We start from the raw sequence: 19,088 nt of genomic DNA, 5'->3' as shown, positions 1-19,088 counted from the left end.
GAGGAGGTGGCTCTGGAGCCACTTGCCAAAGCAGGGCCCAAGGGCAGATTTGCCTGGCACCAAGGGCAAAGAGGGGAGATATGCCACTAGCAGGGATACCAAGTCCCAGGAGGAGAGGGAAGAGCCTGTAGCAAGGCAAAGCACATCCAGCTGTATTCCTGGAGTCAGCATGTGGGTCTGAGTCTGACCCCTCCAGCTCAGAGCGAGCAGAAGAGAGTCTCAGACCCCCCAGCATCAGTGACAGACAGTCCTGGTGTGTTTTGAACTTGTCCAGGGCTGAATGTTGATGGAAAAACCCCAGGGCAGATTTTACCTGCACTAAAGCTCCAGCCTTTGTCCTGCAAAGCAACAACAAGGAGTGATGGGTGATAGGAAAAACGGTTCAAGGGATGGAGATGCTCGGGCCAGGCACCCTGCGCAGCCACACGCTGCAGAAGTGGAGTGCCGACAGGGTTAGCACGGTTGTGCATGCTGGGCAAGGAGCACCCACCTCCCACTAATGCTGCCCGCCACACAAAGCAGCACATCCCGCTGTGCAGCCTCGACGCCGCAGCCTCCATCCCCTGGGTACCAGGGCTGATTTCATCCAGCTGGCACAGGGAGCCATGGAATTGGCTGAGAAACATGCTAGCAACCACCACGAGAGCTCTTCGGGGGCTGCCGCTTGCCAGGCCCTGCCGCAGCCCGCACTATCTTGCCCTGGCTGCCGTGCTCCCCTAGACAGCCAGCACAGGTAGGCACCTCGCCCAGATCCACACTTCCCCGGGCTGGGCAGACACCAGCACCCAGCTGTGTGGGTTAGCTGTCTGCCCGCGATAAAAATCACATGAAAGAGCTGGCTTTTGGGTAATGGCTGTGATTTATTTTATTTTATTTTACTTTGTCTTTTATGTCTACCACCCTCTCCTGAGCGCTGCTGTGACGGGGAAAAAAAATAATCCCAATTAGAGGCACAGTGAAGATGGTTCACCCAGCAGCAAAGAGCAAATATTCCCATGGCCCTGGAATCAAGCAACGACTAGAGGCCAGATTATAATTTTAGTTGTATTGGCAGAAACTTGGAAGAAATCCACTTAAATTACTTGGGTTTGCCGTGGTGTAAGTGAGATCACAGTCCCCTGCTCTGCTGCTCTCAGCCTGCCAGGCGCTGCCTTCATCCTTCGTCTGATTCACGGGTGCAAGTTTGGCTTTCTGGTTGTGAGTACAGCTGGTTATTGCCAGCCAGGAAACCGACTCATTTGCCATCAGTAGCAACCGGCTGCCAACGCCATGACTCGGCTTTTAGCCAACATGTGCTTTTTTATATTTTTTTTTCTTGGTGGTAAAGAGAGCTCTGATTATTCAGAGGGTGTGATTTTGGGGTGTTCCAGGCACAGACATCACTGTGCGTCTGTTTCTCTGTTTGATTTCTATTTGGGACCAAGTGCAAGAAGCGTGAGTGAGCTTGGTCTCCTGTTTTCCCTGGGCCAGAAGATCCAGGCAGGAGGCATGTATGCAACAGGGCTCTGAAACAAACTGCTTGCCAGCAAGCATGGGCTGGCTTCTCCAACCATGCATTGAGTAGGTTCAAAAAGTTCAAAGAAGACTCAGCCCGAAGTGCTGGAGAGATGCAGGGAACCTGACATCCTTCTTGAGTCAAGCTCATGGCTCTGCCCCAGGACAAAAGAGAACAGAAGAGAACATCCTAAAAATTATTAAGACTGGCACTGAAGTTGATGGGTGCGACTGGAGGAACATTTAGAGATCCTGCCAGCAGCACAGTGTGGAGGTAGAAAAGCTAGCCCGGCAGGAGAAGGAGGAGGAGAAGGAGGAGCAGTCCAGGCAGTCGGCTGGGTGTGAAGACTGAGGGGACCACCTGCCCCTCAGGTAGTTCCTAAGTAGGTTGCTCCAGCTCCCAGCATCTCAACTGGGGTCACCTGCAAAAAGAAGGCTACTAGATGCATTCAGGACAAAATGCACAGCACCAGGCCATGGGAGCATGGGTTTTGTCTACTGGCAATACCTAAAAAAACACTTTGCAGAAGGACCTTCTCTGACTCTGAAGCCTTTGTCTCTCCCCAGGCCTTGTACAACCTCCTTTCTTGCCCTGGCAGAGGGGACTGCTGCTGCTTTTGGCTGTTGCTACCTTTCCACCCCCAGGGCTTTGCATCTGGGGGGTTGCCAAGCAGAAGCCGTCATCAGCCCTGGCTGCAGGGAGCCTCCACTTCTTTGCAGCCGCCCCGTCTTGTCTCGCCAAACAGCTGGGCTTGCAGCCGGCACAACCGTTTCCATCTTAATCCCTTTCCCTTCAGGTGGGTTGGGAGCAGGGAGGAGGAAAATGGACTTTGCCAAAAGAAGGAGAGCCCCTGGCTTTGGCAGGCCACGGAGGAAACGAGAGAAGGTGGTAATGCTGTTGTTTAGACGCGATGATGCTTATTGTCTATAGAAACCATGGCAGAACCACGAAAAGTGTTATGCCCATGCCATGAGGAAAAAGAAATGAGAGGATTGACACAGGGAATACACCCTGCACCCTGGAGCACATTTCATGCAAAAAGACTGTTTGAATATCTCTGAGGAAACAGCTAATTCGGTGCCTTTTCAACGCACTAAATGGGATTCTTCTAGGCTGGGCAGCATCTGCCTGTTTTACTGTGATTCACGTCCTATCCCTGCAATGCTAAATCCAGCAAAATGGGAATGTGCCCATTGACAGAGGAACTGCCACAAAATAGTTTTGCCCAACTTTACATGGATTTTTCATCTCTGAAATTGTTATGCAATTCTGAACATTGTGTGTATATCTGGTTTATTATTAATTTATCCTTTGGGATTGCATCCTGCCAGAACAAAGTATGTTTATAAAACAGTTATGTAGGTGTACTGAGACAGTGTGTGCCAATGTCAAGTGAAAGTATGTTGCAGCAGTGATTTAAATGACAAGGCTCTGCGCTGATGATTTGGCCCAATGTCCTCATAGCAGAGGCTGTAGGACTCTCATCCACAGATTTCCATATGAAACCTATAACTTCTGGTGGAGGATTTCCATTCCTTCTCATGAGCTCCTCTGGGCCAAGCGCACTGTAAATTAAGTTGCTTTATTTAAGGACTAGAACCAAAACCCTGGAGCCAAACACATTCTGTCTTCATTCATATTTGAATTTGTGGCTTGGGCCCATCTCCAACTGTATTGTAACATGTTTTTTATTTTTCTCTGTTAAGGTGTAGACAGAGCCAGCAGTCAGAGATGATGTCCAATGCGTGGTGTCTCACACTCACATTCAACAGATCCTTTGAGGTCCACGTACCCGTACGCGGAAATGGGTTATTTAGAGCAAGAGTGGGATACAGCACTAATGCCCTGTGTTTTCTAAAGGAATATCGTACAAGATTTATTGTGTGATTGGGCGCATTGTCTCACAGGGTAGGAGAAGGAAACCAGATCCTTGAAGGCTGAAGAAGACCCTGTGAAGATTTGCCCTAAGCCCTGTCAGGCAGTGGGAAGTCTGGAGCAGGGAGCCACCACCGCTGCTGCCTGTGCCCGCAGCCCACGGCGTTCATGACTAACAAGACAGCATGAAACACGGAGAACAAAGGACAGTTCTGCCCAAAGATACCCAAACCTTCTCTCTGGTGCTTTGCAAACCGAAGCGCAGCAGCCATGTGGTGTGAGGAGGGGGCACGGGTCCCCTGCTATTTCAGACCCAGCCATTTTGCCACCAAAACCCCACACACCAGCACTGCTGATGTGGATAGAGGGGATGGCATTCATACCATTTCCACCATTTTCACGGTGTTTTCTTGTGCAGCTGCTGAGAGTAGCCAGGTCAGCCTGTTCGCCCACAGAAAGAACTCTCGGCCAGCAGAGAGACAAGCAAACAGGGTGGGATGTGACTTAAACCCACTGTCAGGACAAGCAGGGCATGACTCGGCTTCCCCTGAATCTGATTTGGGCTGCAAGGCAGAAACCAGATAACAAGGGAGTTTTGTGTTTTTTTGAATGAAGACGCCTGAACACCAAAGGGCTGAGAGTCACATGCCGGTGGTGGTTAGAAAAAAGATAAAATGCATAAATCTTACCTGTTGGGACAGACCTCAGCTCAAGAGTACTGATGCCCTTGCAAACAATAAATCCTTCCTCCTTATTTTGTAGAGTTTATGAGGAAAATTGTGTGCAGGGTGGTTAAAAATATGGCTTATGGTCTCCCAGAAAAGCCAGTAACAGAACTAGGAGCTCTAACACCAAAGAGTCTTCTCTACAGGAAGGTTTTAGGTAGAGAAAGCGTGGAGGACACCACTGATACACTGATTTTGGCCACAGCCTCGTGAGGGCTTCGACCCTGCAGACGAGCTTTCCCTCTGTTCCACATGTGCCTCTGGGAAAAAAACAGACAGCATTGAGAAAAGGATTGTTATTGCTCTGTCTGGGTCCAGGAATGAGGCTGAGCAGCTCAACCGGCAGCTGATCTTTAAAAAATAACAACCTTTTGCCCCTCCGTCTTGTCCTTTTGCAGGTTTGCACGTAGGCTTCTCTGAGCAAAGAAGCAGGCTGGTTCCACACAGCTCGCAGAGAGGGAGGAGAAAATAGAAATGATTTGTGCTGCGGTATCTGTGTCCCTCCAGTAAGAAGATGAAGCCCTTTAAAATGCGCTGGGCTCACACCCCAGCTGTATAGGAAAATTTCCTTATTTCAATTGCTCTGGCTTTTGAGGACACCGAACATGGTTGTGTTTAAGGCACCGGGGGGTTTAGATCAAGCAGGAAGATTTAAGCTGGAGTAGGAATAATATTTGAGTGTGTCCAATAGGTTTGTGGAGGGCGCATCACCCTGTGTCTCTGCATCCTCCTGTTACACAGAAAATCCAAGAGGTTCGAAGAGAGGGGCTGGGCCTTTGAGGAAGAAAAGAGGGGGGAAAACAGCATTAGGTGGGATATTACCCGCTGACTGCTATTTCATTTCTTGGGAGAAATTTACAATGTGATCATTAAATCCTCAAGAGACAAACCTGAAGAGTGTTTTCTTCCTTCTGGGCAAAAAATCTTGGAACTCTTAAAAAGACATTGTATTTCACAGCTCAGCAATCTGCAGCATTTAAAAAACTGGAGAGAGAAGAGGAATTTTTAAATGAGCAGTCTTTTTTTTTTTTTTTTTTTTTTTTTCTTCCCCCTTTTCTGTTTTTAAAGACTCTATGCTGTCAGAATTCTTTTCAGGAAAAATAAATAAATTCTAACATCTGGTAATTAATAGCTTATGAGCCAAAGAATAGTTGTCTACAGAGGCAGTTCGCAAGAGTGCAGTGTTTGCCTTGCCCCTTATCTCTGAAGATCACTGCTCTCTCACTGAAGCAAAAGCTCTCCGGATATGGCATTTAACTGCATTTGTGCTGTTGCTCTTTCGGAAGACAAACAGTAAGATCAATTTGTCACAATACTCAGGTTTTCTGTCTCAGTTTAGTCTCCAGCCACGACTGGTACAGCTTCACGGCTGCATCAAGCTCTGCTGCTCCATCTTGGTGCAACCAAGGGGTTGCAGCAACTCACCGCTTGGATGGTTCCCCATCTTGGTGGCATCTAAGCCTTTCGGATACCAGCAGCATTTGTCCTCAGAAGCTGTTCTTGCGGCAGGGAGGGGGTTCTTTGCCCTTGTTTTATGGGAGAGAACTGCAGCAGAGGGATGAAGTGACTTGCAGAAGGTCACAGAGGCAAGGCGGGTGTCTGCTAACAGAGTCGAAACCATAACCACAAAACTTTCCACTTCACCCTGCTAACGCTGCTGAGGAACAGAACTAAAACACAAAAGCCTGGTACAATACTTCAGTACGGATGTCACCCACACCATTACAGCTTCAAGGATGGCATAAAAATGTCCAGTTCGAGTTAAATTTGTGGGCTTCAAGAGCTGCAAAGCAGAATCTTTGAGTTTCTGAAATGTCCAGGCCCATTTTGATTTCTATTTCCGTCAGGCAGCAACCACAGCTCCTTAATACAAAAAAGGCCTTTCCCTTGTTCAAAGCAACCCCATGCTACTCCTCAGAAGACTGGATCTCCCTGGAGAAGACACTATGAGATGATGCCAGGACATCCACAACAAGTACCTGCAGCACTCAGCTCGGCAAAATTTAGCAACCTTGCCACCTGTGAGGAAAAGCTTGCCTCATAGCTGTCACACATCTTCAGATAACTGGGCTCCTTTCCTTGCATTTTGGTGGAATTCCTGTGTGATAGCCCACCAATCCGTACATCCCTGTTGCTTAAAAGTGTACAAGTGCTTAAATCCACTTGAAATCCACACCCCATCTCCGCATTGCTAAATGACAGCACCAGCCTCCAGATGCAGTGAGGATCCACACATGAGGATGGTGAAGCGTTAGGTACTGTGCAAATAAAGGTAATGGTTTTCATCCTTCAGCCCCTCTGATTCTGAGGCAGAAAAAAAAAAAAAAAAAAAAAAAAGAGTCCTAATGAGTTTAAAGCTCACACCAAATTGCAAAGAACCACAGGTTTTTGCAGAAGTATTCGTGGCACTGGTACAGCCAGAAAGGTACTTTTCATCTGGCGTGGGTGAAAATTATACAAAAGGTGAACACCCTTCTCACAGAGCAGGGATGCCATGCGAAGGCGCCTGGACAAGATGCGGCTGGATGTAGCTATTTAAATCTGACTTGCTCCCCATGCAAATGGCTCTCCCACTCTTTCCCTGAGCTGCTCCGTGCTGGCCCTGCTGCAAGCAGAGGGACAGGGCACCTCACGGCTGCTGCACTTGCTGCTGTCTTGCTTAGCCTTGCATGGCTAATGGTTCCTGGCCATTTCTGCAAAGCAATTTCCTTTTGGTGACGCTCAAGACACTTGGACTTCTTGCTGTGCGAAAAGTGGGTTGACATCTTGCCCCACGGTGATGAAGTGAAATTGCTGTTGTCTGCTGGGACAAGGCAAAGTACAGAGTGATACCTGCTGAGCTGGGACCGAGCCTGCTCAGGCTGTCTTCTCCCTTCCCTCTCAGCTGCTGGCTGCAGCGCAGTTCAGCTGGAAGAAATGTATTCCAAGGAGGTGGGAGAGGCAAAGTGGCACGAATGTTAAATCCACCCAGGGACTGCGCGGCACGCAGGCAGTCCACATTCCTCGCAGCCCCATCCTCTGCAACCGGGCTAGCCCATCAGAGCAGCCAGGACACCAAATATTGTCCTATTTAACCTCAAGACAGAGGATCAAAGTGCTACTCTGACACCCCACCTAGCAAATTAAAGACTATTGGAAGATAAAGAGCAATAGTGTGTCCATGCTGTGCCCAGGTGACATCCCTTAATTTTCAAGAAAGAACTGTCTCAGTCCTCAAAAATGCAGCCAGGAAAGGAATTAAAATTTTTCTGCGACTTTCTGTGCTTTGAAGGGCAGCTAACCTCAGGTCAACCTCGTGGTTAACACAAAAGAGCAGAAGAGAGTGTTCTTCACCTGGACTTTGGCACTGTCAAGTATTTTGAGTGCCTCGTGTCGTTTAGGGAGGAAAACGTGATTATCTTGCTCTCCACGACATGTGCCGCCGACAGCATACTAAATTTTGAGTAGCTGAAGTTCAAAGGAGACAGATTTACGTGGCAGAGGGATCTGAACTCTCTGATCAGCTGAAATAACTGGTCAAACTCCCATGGACTTAATGCCGGAGTCCTCAGGGAAATCAGTGGGAGTTTTCCCATAGGCTTGTGCTGCGGTGGCTTAAACAAAGCAAGGGAAGCGTTTCTTAGTCAGACGCCAAAAGAAAGAAGTCTCCTCTCTCAGCAATTAAAATATAGAATTCTACTGAAAAGTGATTAATATTTCTAGTGTCTACTTACGGCCAAGCCATGTATCCCCAGCCCTACCAAATATGACCTTAAATACACAACACTCTCCGGAGTTACTTCTCAGTTAATAATTTATGTATTCTGGCAACAGATCAATGCAACTAGAAACTAGTTTAGTAACTTACCTTCGAGGTTGTCTATCTATAAACACTGCAGATTCCTAAGTTAAACAGAACCCAATTGTTTTCCCATGTAACAGAGGCCAGGGCCTGATTTATATAGTTAATTTAAATGGTAATCTTAAAGAGTTGGGAAAAAAAACAACGTGTATCATTAAAGGTTATGAAAGAGGGAGAAACTGTTTACTACTGGGTTCAGGAATATGTGATATAAATGAAGATAAAATGCAAGTATCAAGACAAAAGTAATAAAATGATACCGGTATACGCTTATATAAGAGTGCATTAATCCTCACCGATATTCCCTGAGGTTACCCTGCACTCCCAGCGCTGTCTAATGCTGGGAGTTGTGCACAAGTGTGCAACACTGATTCCTGCCTTTTTAACACCAGGTTGAGCCCGGTGTCAGGAAGCAAGCAGGGCTCACCTTGCTGCAGCCGGGCCTGGAGTTTAAGCAAAACAAGGGTGTCCGGGCTTGCCCCTTCTCCTTACCCACATCTGGAGAAGAGAGGGGACAACCGCCTTTGCGGATGGCTTGTGCACCAAAACACGGCTTGCATTTGCAGTGACTAATTAACAGGCATCTGTTACAACTTGTTGAGCCTTATCTTCATTTTCATACACGCTGTTTTGGAATGAAGTTTTATTTAGGCTCCGGCTCCTAAACGTTGCTCAAGAGTCACATTACAGGATTAGCCTTCCTGATGAAGGGGAGGGGATGCTTTGTGGTTAGCAGTGCGGGGTAGGAGTCAGGAGGCTGGTCCCTGTCCTGGCTGCTGCCTCATCACCTGCTCTAAGTCTGCTCACTTGACTCAGCGCAGCTAAGCCTGCACAGATAGGAAGGCTTAGTTAACGTCTATAGAGCATTCAGAAGCCTTCTTTTAAAAGCTGCCAAGTAAATAATGATTTAATAGTTCTCAGGTGCTGCTGAATTACCCTTCTGCAAATATCTGCTCCTGCAAACTGAGCTGCATGGTGTTCCCCTAGCTGCAGGCACTTGTTCTCAGGGGCCAAGCCTTACAAGACTTACCTCCACCCCATCAGAGCTCCTCACAGCTTTGCCTTGGCTAGAGTCAAGGCAACCAGGGCAGAGACCTCTAGATGTGAAAACCACAGCCCATTGATGCTAAAAGCCTCTAGACGGGATAATAAAAGATGTCCTCTTTGTGGGTCAGCATGGAGGATTACAGATGCTCACCCACATCGTGTAATCTTATCTTCTGGTGTTGCTCATGAGAATTGTGACATCTCTGGCAGCACGTGCACATGTATGAAGAGGAACTTCCAGATCCCATGAGCCACCTCATCTGAACCCTTCTTTTTATTTTTTTTCTTTATCAAAGGAAAACCAGCGGAGGCTTTTCAGAGGCAGATGTGTGAAAGTCTGGGGATACCGTACCACATGCAAAGATTGTCTGCATGGGTAGCTGCACCGCAGCACCGCAAGGTGTGAACACAAAGCCCCTGAACAGGACTAGTAAGGCTTCCTTACATTTTGGGACCAAGTAATGGAAGTGATTGTTCTGATAGGGGTGCAGTTCCTCTGCTGTATTTTAGGCATCTGTTGTAGGAGGAGATGAATTGTGCTCCAGACCTCAGTGGGCTGGTCTTTAATAACTAGTGGAGTGGAGATGACTCGCTTGAATGCTGCTGCCTGGATACAGCCATCTAAAGGAAGCATTAGGGTATCAGTCCGCTTCTCTGGAACCATAGTCACTTCCTTATAGTTCAATTTAAAATGCCTCCAAAGAGAAATCAGCTGAAATGGCAAGGGGGAAGGGGAAAGACTCATTTCAGAGACACTAAAATGAGTGGGAGTGTGAACATATGTGTGTGTCCACATGGGGAACTACTCTGGAGTCTCTGCAGTTCTTTAAATACGCAGCGAACATGATGCCAGGTTCACCTCCCCTCCTGCACACACTTTTCCATACGCGTAGGCTGCACACTGCTGGTTTGCCAGCTCTGACGGAGGTGACTGGAGCGGGGAAGGCTGATGATGAGGTCTAGGCTCCTGTAATGGATAACACAAAGCAATCCCCCTCCTTTGTACTCATTTGTCATGTGGCAGTTGGCCTGACTGAGGAGTGAAGGCAAGCTGCTCTCAGCTGACACCCACTAAACCATATACTGTTCTAAAAAACAGCATTAAATTGTGTTTTGTTTTGGTTTTTTTTTTAAAAAAAATTCTATTATTTTATAGACAAGATCTGCCAGCCTCTGTATTGGTGTAATAGAGCTGAGTAAGAAGGTAGCCCACCAGTGCCTAAACCCTCTGATCTTATTACACTGGAAGAGATGAAGGATCAGATCCTGCTCTTAGCTACACTGATGTCGATCTGGAGTGACTCCAGGTGAGCTAAGATGGATGAAAATAGAGCTCAGTTTGGGCCCTAAGTGTTTCACAACACATCCTGTTAGCATGAGTTACGTGCATGCATTAAAGGAAACATAAAGCCTTCAGATTCCGAGAATGAGATAAAATTTCAGCTCCTCTGCTGGCTTTCCTGGAGCGGTTTTAAACTGCTCCTTGCAGAGGTGAAAAGCAGGTGTTGTAAAGTCACTTGCAATGTTTCCCACCACCCCTGCTTGTTTCCAGGGGAGGGCAGCTCGTGTCGCCACATTGCGTGGTTTTCACCTTGCACATCGTGATCTGCCACATGACAGGCATGGCAGCAAATGGCTCAGATATGTGCCGACACCAACTTCTCCTTCAGGCCTTTGGGGGGAAATTCTCATTGGTTTTCCCTCAAGGAAAAAAAAAAAAAAACCAAACCACAAAACACCAAAAAACCAAACCACTGAATATGTATTATTAAGAAAGTCCCAGGGAGGGAGAATGGCCCCAAAAACCCCAGTGCTGTGATGCAGCCACAGAAAAAGGACATTAGTGGATGCACTCACAGTGAGGGAGGCAAAATTTGTGGTTTAAATCTGCAGAAATCCCCCCACACCAGCTGTGAGTGTGAGTTTAAGCTCATGGTTGTGACCCTCATTTACCACCAACTTCTGACAAGAAGAGAAGCTGTTCAGGGCTCGGCCTGATAAAGGAAACCCTATATTTCAACATAGGGTTTTTATTTCAACAAACCCTATATTTCAACATTGTGGCATCTGATCTTTAAAGACTGATACTAGAGGAGAGATCCTGAAACCCTGTTAGAAAGGAGGCTCTCCCAGGCGTGCAGGTAGCTCAGGCAGAAGGGCCAAAGCACTGCCACCTTGTTCCCTTGCACCTACCTGCACTTGACTTCTTTGATGCGTGTGTGAGCAGTGGCCCCCTGGGCCAACCTACTGACCTGCTGCTCAGGGACATTTGTGGGATGGGGAGCGCTGATGTTGTCCTCAGGCTGTGGAGCACATCAAACACCCGCTTCCCACCTCCTGGGATTTTGAGCTTTACAGCACAAGCAGATTTCCAAGAAAAGGGGTATTCAGTGCCCTGTTTTGCGGGCAGGCTGATCCCATCCATGTGGGTGCAGGAGCACTGAGTGGGCAGGATCCCTCTGGGGCATTAGTCAGAGGACTGGCTCATTTCTGGATGCTAACGGAGCTCGGGGTGACCTGAGTGTGACCTAGGCACCATGCCACTTCCAACTGGCTGCACCCAGGAGTAACTCTGGGCCCCCAAAGAGATTGCAAATCTAAAAGCGAGGTGCTCACAGCACCTTCAGACTTGGGTTTCTGTTAAATGGAGTCTTCAGCATCTCTATGTTGAGCTTAAATGTATTTTATTTTACATGGCCCTTAGTCCTTTGAAGTTTAGCTCCCAGTAGTAAAATGAGGATGTTAATATTCAGACCTTTGCCTTCGTTTTTTGGGATTTTTTGGGTTTTTTTTTTTTGTTTTCAGGCAGGATCCACCTCTGCTTTTTATTGGACCTGTAGTAATAAATGCAAAGTAATTATACCCAAAATAGGACTGCAAATTAATCTATCATGAGCAATGTAGACTGCAGGACCTTTAAAAACTAATTATTGGTTTATGCAGTAGATTTTCTAAATAATATGACCTAATAAAACTTCAGAAGAAATACCAGGACACAGCCCTTTCATGTCCTGCTTGTGATACTGGGAAGCAGCGTGAGTCATTCTACTACTGAATGAAATCCCCTTGCGGCTGCCCAGCTGGGTGACCCTGCGCAGATCCTACCAGTACTAAGAAAAATCCAGTTAAATGACAATGTTTTGCAGGCTCAGAAAATTGCAGAAGCAGGACAATGGTATTTGTCATTCTTTGGGAGGGAAAAAAAATCTGTTGTAAAGAGAGTAAATTTTAGTCTTCCCCACTTTTTTTTTTCCTGCAAGTTCTGAACAAGCAGCAAAGATTATAAGAAGTGGGTTAAGCAAATTGTGTGCCTGGACATTGATGTTGCTTTGACTGAACAGTGTGTCTGTCCTAATTAAAGAAAACTTTTCCAGGGGGTAGAAATGCACTCGAGTCCTTGTATGTTTGTGCTGGTCACTTACTGAACATGGGAAGCTGTGGCTTTGCTTTTTCCTTCAGTGAGGATAAAAATACACATATTTCACATTTGGCGTTTCATTTCTCCTTCAGTGGGGAGGGTAATTTTTCAGCAGGCAGATGTCTCTTCTTTTTCTTCCTTCCCCCCCCCCCCCCACCCCCCGCCCTTTTCTTTTCATTTGAAAGGAGCATTTGATGCTGATTGAAGATGCTAGAATGACACCTCTTTTTTAGAGACCAGAGGATGAAAGGGTGCCTTGGGCAGCCACAGAGTGAGTTTCTCTCCATGTATGTAGCTCCAGCTTTGACATGACCCTCAGCAATTTAGCAGCCTCTGGAGCCAGAGTGAGCATCTCATGTTCATGATCTACAAGCGTTTTTTGGAGCCAGCAGGACTCGTGAAAAAGAGGAGTACTCACTGTGGGTCAGCTACCGACTGTTTGAGCAAACAGATCTCTGATCACGAGGACATCCCAGCTGAGTGAGTGTTGGTCCAGATGACGGAGGGGAAAGGACCTGGCTTCATCCTTACCATCACAGAGAAACCCTTCTAGGAGGCCACGGTCTCCTGGTTTATTGTGAGATTAAGAATATTCTCACGATAATAAGTGGGAGGAAAATCTTTCCCTTTGGAAGATGCTTCATACACACCCTCCCACTTAAACTACCCCCAGAATCCCAAACCCGAATGTGAGGGTCTTTTCTTCTTCTTGGCCTTTCCCGACTTTATTGCTCCTGAAGCTTTGGATGACATTCTTGTCACAGCAGTCACACCAGACCTGAAGGAGACGGTGACGAGGCCAACCACTGTGCTTTGCTGGGCCCTTTCTGTCAGAGGGGACATCTGCTAAAACCAGCTGTGGCAGTGGCTTGTGAGTGATGGAGAGCTGGACTTGGACTGCGATTCAGCTCATTAAAAGCACCCTGGGGGCTGCTATGGTTATTTGCCCCCTGTAGTGCTGGCATTTTTAAGGCCAGGTCAGAACTCATTGCTCCAGGCTCTGTGCTAAAGGCTCTCTCTATACCCTTTGTCAAAGGACACGCATTTAGCCTGTCCCTCATCTTTATCCACCATGTCGAAGGCAGAGACCTGTGTCTGAGCAGACTCCCATCCCTCCGCTCCTTTCCTCCGAACAAATGTGGTCAGCGTGAAACAAAGCCCAAAGCAGCAGCACGTTCCCCTGTGAGCAGACGGAACGTTTCAAAGGCACAAAGGGTATTTAGGCACCGACTTCAAAGTCAATAAGTTGGATGCTGAAAAAAATTCTCCCCCATAGCCTTTATGTCATGCCACTTAATAAGTAATTAAAAGCTCAAAAATCATGAGTCTGCTGCTTTCATTACTTCCTAAAGCACACTCGATACATCATCGCTCTGTGAAATGCTTCACATGTACCGCATCCTACTTTAAATATGCCAAACAGTGAAGTGCTTAGCATTACAAAGGCAAAGACATCAAGGAAGCTTTGATAAAATCTGCTGAGCAGACAAACATCTCTTTGGTTGGCACTAGCCAGGCTAGGTTTTTATTCCACAATGATTAAAAACATTTCAAGTGAAAGCAGCTCGGGTTGTATTTTAGGCACAAGACCATTAGGTGACAAAGAGTGAAACCTTTCATTACGGGGATGCTGGCTCAAGGGGATTAACCCATGCGGCGTTTGCAGGGTGTTGCTAGTGTAAGGCGAAGGTTTCTCAGAGATGACTCTCCTGGGAAAGGGCACTAACAAAGGGATGGATGGATTTGCTCTGTTGGTGGCAGAGAGGAGACTGGCAAGGCGATGCTCTGTTTCCCAGTCCCAAAATGATGGGAGGTATCTGAGATAGGTTTACAGGGTAGGGCACAGCTCTTCAGAGACAGCGAGGCTGACATCTGTGCTGTTGCAAAAAGCTGCCTGTGAAATAGGCAGGGCTTTATTTCTCCCTCACAGGCTGTTTGTGGTAGAGCATGTCTGGCTGTAAGCTCTGGATAGTACGCAACATGGTGAAGCCCCAACAGTGACAGGGTGTGTTCCCGTGATATAAATAGACATTTAAGATGAGCTAAATTTACTCAGTGAATCATTTATTTGCTAAAAATGTGGTTTCAGGGTGGCCACAGTTATTTGCCAAATATGATGCATATTCTCAAATGTTTTTGGATTAAATGAAAAAATTTGGAAACATTGAAGCACTTCATTTCAGCATTTGCAGAAACATACAGATACACGCACATCTCAAACCCTATTACTTTTGGGAATCTGAGGAACCATTCACAAAATGGAGGAGAAGACAATAGCATTTGTCTTCCCGGCAACCTCCACAGCCCAGTGTTTTCAGCGTCTGATTGGGAAATCTCATGTCCTAGGAGAGTTCTCCCTGCTGTGATAATTACGGGGTACTCTGACTTGGGTGCCTCTTGTTTTCTCCAGCTGAAATTACTTCATTTTGTAAGAATAATTAAATACCCACTGGTGGAGAGCAAGGGTGACGATAATTTTGTGGTTAGAGCACTCCCCTGGGAGATGAGAAGTCTCCCAACAGCTGCATCAATGAGCAGTGTTTATACAGAGTGGAAGAACTCTAGAAGAAAGGGAGGAGGGAGGCTGCGGATCACCCTATAGCCGGGTCGCTGGAGACATAGGAGATGATGGCAGTGTAGTGGGTTTGAAGCTGGTCTCGAGCAGAGCAGGTAATTGTTTTGTTAAGTGGGATACAGTTGTGTGAACCCTTTCATGTAGGTTACAAAAAGGTGGTAATTCGGTTCTTCTACTTCATCCCAGAACAAACACATTTTTTAAACCTCAGAAAGCCTTTTAGGATGGGGAAGAATCCTTCCCACCTACTTGGAGGTGTCTTATTCAATTCCCATTGCTGCCCAGTAAGTCAGCTGCTGTACCTCTGCATCTGAGGGTGGCTGGACCAGGGAAGCAATGATAACTTTTGATACCACAGTTTTGACAAGCTCCATTATAAAAACCCCAGCTTCCACCAGCTCTTCCCATTCTTCTAAGGAAGCTGTGGGAAAGCCCAGCACACATAAGCCAGTCTGCTGGGAAGCTGGGACTGCGTGTCTGAAGCAAAGCAAACAGAAAAGCGTAATTCAGGTCTCATTTTCTGGTTTTACAGCAGAAAAATGTAAACCAAGAAATCAAGAGCACGTTATTGTTCCTTGCAGTGTTGCATGGCGGGTATATTCAGAGGAGGTTTCAGTCTTCCCAGGAGAGGCAGAAAGGCAAGTAGTTTTTAAAGAAAGCTGAGAGGGTCAGCAATTGCTTGCCTCCAGCAGATAGGGATGTGAGCAAACTATCAAGTAACATGGAAGATGCATTTTTTTTCTAGCACCTGAAAAGCTGAGGTTTTTACAGAGCAAGCCACCACATACTTGTGGGATTAGACATGTTAAGGAAAATGTACTCTGCCAACCAGGCTATATATATATATAGTATGATGAAGGGCTCGTTCCTCTGCTTCAGCTGGCTGATAGTAGACTCCATTTCACAGCAGAGAAGGGAGGTTCCTTTCTGCCTCCTTGTTTGTCCTTGTGCAAGGCTAATAAAAACAGAAAGTGAGCTGAAATCAATGTTATCGCTACACAAAATAAATAGTAAGAGAGCTAAAAAACTAAGATGTGGAAACTTTTATGCTTATGAACTGTTGCTTGTGAACAATTAACTCAAACTGAATGCAAACAGACTCTCTCAGAGAGGGTGTGTATTGTAGAAATATTTAACAGGCCATTTAAACCTGGCTGGAAATAAAGCCAAGCAGAAGCGCTCAGGTAGGAGGAAAAATCCTGAATGCGATGCTGCCATTCACATTGGTTTCCGTGGAGGAGAAAACCTCATCAACACCAAGACATCTCCATTTCCCCTCCTGTCCTCTGCACACTGGGTTAAAGAGGTCTTGTGGTTCTGCCAGGCCGTAGGCTTTTCTCACTCAACTCAACAATGTCCAATTTAATGAGGGCATTTGGTCTTTTTGTACTTAATGCATGACTCCCAGAGCAAGCAGAGGTGCAGGTATTGAAAAGAGGGACCTGCCTGCACTCCAGGAGGGTGTAATTAAAGCTCACTGCGGGAGAGCATTTGGATTCATGCAGAGACACGCTTAAGCAGGATTTACTCTTTTGGACACAGCTCTGAACTGATGCTCTGCAGTGCTTCTGGATCGGAGCTAGGGTGTATGGGACAGCTGTGGAGTAATGACCATGTAAACATTTTGGGCTGATGCTCCAGCAGCCGTCACACACTGCTGTAGAGGAGCTGGCGTGCTGGGCAGGTGGGATTGCACGCATGTTCTCAGGAAAAGAAAAGAATGGTGAAACCCCTTGAGCTGCTTTGGCAAGCCAGCCCCAGAAAGCAGTCCAAATCTGCAGGGAGCTCTGTTTATCCTCCTGCAGGGAATGGATGTGTTTTTAAGTGTTTGCTGCGTAATTGTGACCAAATACCGCAAGGACATTCTCTTGAAAATGCATTTCATCATCATAAATATGATGTAACGTGACGCTTCCTAACCAAACCATCCAGAGGCTTGTCTGTTACAAAGTGAAGTTATTCCAGAAGAGTTACTTTACTCTTAAATTCCTGCCCCGTCCTAATCCAGATTAATTTTTGCATACAGACAAGCCCTCAGGGCTTGGTTCAGGGAGCGCTGCAGTAAATGAGAACTTTTCTGCTAAACCTTGGATCAAGCCTGAGGTGCTTCTGGCTGCCTCTGCCTTAGCATTTCGGTTCAGAGCAGTGATGCTGTTCCACAGCAGCTCTCTGGCTTGGCCTCCCTCAGCTCATAGTGGTCCAGTTTGCAGAACAGCTCTGACGCACACAAATTCAATTCCCCTCCCACCCCCCGACCTCCAATCCCCCCAGGTGGAAATGAAACCAGAAGCTCTGTTACAACCCCTCATAGGGATATAAAGTAATAAATTAGTAACTGGTCCTCCAGCCAGCCTCAGACAGTGTGCAGCGTGGGGGTCTTCCATGTAGGTGACCAGAATAAATCTAACCTGGAGTAGCCACTGTGAACTGCACATCATGTAGATGCTGAGCCCTCAGCACCAGTCTGTTTGATCTCCTCATACTCTCCTGTTGCTCTCTTGTTAATCTAGATGTAGCAATTACTTGTTAGTTTAGACATGGCCCGTAGGATGGATATCACTGTCATATCTGACTCCACACAGCTGCACACACAAGGCAAGATGACAACGTCTGCTTTGCAAATGGAGATATGAGGCAGTCCGAGGAGATAGGAAAGTCGTGATCAAACTGCGGTCACCTGCATGTTGGCTTGAGGATGGTGTTTCTTCCCAAGTTGGCCCCAAATGTCCACAGGTTGCTCTGAAAAAGGGTGATGCTTGTGACATGGTGCAAAGGGGAGCTTCAGTGCTCAGCTCTGCCTGTGCTGTGTCAGCAGCTGCCAAGGGGTGGACCATAGGCTGCCCAAATGGCCAGATGAACATCCCCAAACTGGAAGCACATCCAGTGCCTCTCTGAGGTCCAAAAAGAAAATCTGGAGGTGACAAAGGCAACTCACAAAGCCTGTCCTCCCCTTGAATAACAAAAAGTGATGAAGAACCAGTCCTTGCTCTGACACAGACTTTCTTCAGGACCTCTGTCAAGTCACGGCATCGCTCTGTGCCTCATTTCCCCCCAGTACAAAGGAATGGGATGTTAGCTGGTTCATCTGCTGGAGTGGTGTTTCTACAAATCACTTCGTGGCAGGGTGTGTTCCTGGGGATGGGACATGACAGCATCATCACCAGCACAGCCTCCAGCGCTTCTGCCCTGTCCCAAACATCTCCCCAGGACAGTCTGCAGATTAGCACAGGCCAGGGACCATTTCCAACACAAAGTTCGCATGTGGCTGCCACGTTTCAGAGCCAAAAACAGGTTAATGGACACAGGACCTTCTGTGTTTGTGGTCTGAGAGCCCAGAAATGGTCCCAAGCACTTCTAATTTACTAGCTCAGATGTAGCATTACCCAGTAGCCTTTGGGCCCCAGGGTCTGTTGTGCTTTATTAGTACTGGATCAAACAGATTAAGGTCCAGGTTTATCTGGGGACTACCTTAATTTAACAAAAAGATTCATTTTTTAAACTTGCCCTAAGTAATTTCCCTGTCCCCACTACAACACACCACCTTGGCTTGGCCTGCGTCTGCAAACCTCGGTCTTTTCTTCCTCCCATCCTAAGGAGCAGTAAAAATAGGTAATCTTTAGTGAAAGGTCAGTTATCTGGGCTAGAAGCCAGGCAGGGATCCTGGGGGGAGGGAGCCGGTGGCTTTCCAGGGCAGCAATGCAGTTGGAGTGGTGCCTCCATTGTAGCGGCCACAGCTCCCCGGTGGGACCGGGCAGCACCAGCCCGTGGCGATGCCATCCTGCAGGCAGGAGGGGAAGAAAGTACAAAGAGACGTACTGTACAGTCTCAAACTGATTACGACATTTATCATTTTCAATAAACTCCAGGAGCAGCCAGCCCTTGTACCCTGTGTACTCTTACAACTCATTTCTCTGTGAAATTGGAAACGGGACAAAGTCAATTACGTTATTTTCCAACAACAAACCTCTGTGGGATAGTAAGTCAGATACTGGCTGCAGTTTGGAGAACAGCCAGAGTCCCACTTGTAATGTTCTGTAACGGTGGCGACGTGGTCACAGTGATGCTTTCTTCCACCATAGTAAACACCAGGAAGACTTTTATTCTTGAAAGCC

General features: G+C 47.0%; 1 long non-coding RNA gene across 1 annotated transcript in view; it reads right to left on the bottom strand.

Moving 5' to 3' along the window:
• Nucleotides 1-19,088, bottom strand: part of LOC308062147 — a 32,814-nt gene that overhangs the window by 9,174 nt on the left and 4,552 nt on the right. Inside the window, exon 2 of the long non-coding RNA XR_013927505.1 lies at nucleotides 1-19,088. This exon is cut by the window's left edge and continues 9,174 nt beyond it. This is a non-coding gene — a long non-coding RNA (uncharacterized lncRNA).

Source organism: Falco punctatus (genome assembly GCF_963210335.1).
Source record: "Falco punctatus genome assembly, chromosome: 4".
Taxonomy (NCBI): domain Eukaryota; kingdom Metazoa; phylum Chordata; class Aves; order Falconiformes; family Falconidae; genus Falco; species Falco punctatus.
This window is presented reverse-complemented; position numbering and strand designations above follow the sequence as displayed.